The sequence below is a fragment of the Colobus angolensis genome, unplaced genomic scaffold (assembly GCF_000951035.1).
Source record: "Colobus angolensis palliatus isolate OR3802 unplaced genomic scaffold, Cang.pa_1.0 Scaffold23, whole genome shotgun sequence".
In the NCBI taxonomy this organism is placed as follows: domain Eukaryota; kingdom Metazoa; phylum Chordata; class Mammalia; order Primates; family Cercopithecidae; genus Colobus; species Colobus angolensis.
This window is the reverse complement of record NW_012115488.1, coordinates 12,201,264-12,202,380: the sequence shown is the minus strand read 5'-3', so window position 1 is coordinate 12,202,380 and position 1,117 is coordinate 12,201,264. Positions and strand designations below refer to the sequence as shown.

Here is a 1,117-nt window from a genome sequence, read left to right as displayed (position 1 = left end):
TACAATCATGTCATCTGCAAACAGGGACAATTTGACTTCTTCTTTTCCTAACTGAATACCCTTGATTTCTTTCTCTTGCCTGATTGTCCTAGCCAGAACTTCCAACACTATGTTGAATAGGAGTGGAGAGAGAGGGCATCCCTGTCTTGTGCCAGTTTTCAAAGGGAATACTTCCAGCTTTTGCCCATTCAGTATGATACTGGCTGTGGGTTTGTCATAAAGAGCTCTTATGATTTTGAGATACGTTCCATCATACCGAATTTATTGAGAGTTTTTAGCATGAAGGGCTGTTGAACTTTGTCAAAGGCCTTTTCTGCATCTATTGAGATAATCATGTGATTTTTGTCTTTGGTTCTGTTTATATGCTGGATTACATTCATTGATTTGCGTATGTTGCACCAGCCTTGCATCCCAGGGATGAAGCCCACTTGATCATGGTGGATAAGCTTTTTGATGTGCTGCTGGATTCGGCTTGCCAGTATTTTATTGAGGAATTTTGCATCGATGTTCATCAGGGATATTGGTATAAAATTCTCTTTTTTTGTTGTATCTCTGTCAGGCTTTGGTATCAGGATGATGTTGGCCTCATAATATGAGTTAGGGAGGACCCTCTTTTTTATTGATTGGAATAGTTTCAGAAGGAATAGTACCAACTCCTCCTTGTGCCTCTGGTAGAATTCAGCTGTGAATCTGTCTGGTCCTGGAATTTTTTTGGTTGGTAGGCTATTATTGCCTCAATTTCAGAGTCTGCTATTGATCTATTCAGGGATTCAGCTTCTTCCTGGTTTAGTCTTGGGAGAGTGTAAGTGTCCAGGACATTATCCATTTCCTCTAGGTTTTCTAGTTTATTATTGTAGAGGTATTTATAGTATTCTCTGATGGTAGTTTGTGTTTCTGTGGGGTCGGTGGTGATATCCCCTTTATCATTTTTTATTGCATTTATTTGATTCTTCTCTCTTTTCTTCTTTATTACTCTTGCTAGCAGTCTATCAATTTTGTTGATCTTTCAAAAAACCAGCTCCTTGATTCATTGATTTTTTTGGAGGGTTTTTTGTGTCTCTATCTCCTTCAGTTCTGCTCTGATCTTAGTTATTTCTTGCCTTCTGCTAGCTTTTGA

At 38.7% G+C, this 1,117-nt stretch overlaps 1 long non-coding RNA gene across 1 annotated transcript in view; it reads left to right on the top strand.

The window, feature by feature from the left end:
• Positions 1 to 1,117, top strand: part of LOC105513408 — a 167,834-nt gene that overhangs the window by 93,387 nt on the left and 73,330 nt on the right. The gene's annotated exons all lie outside the window — the stretch shown is intronic.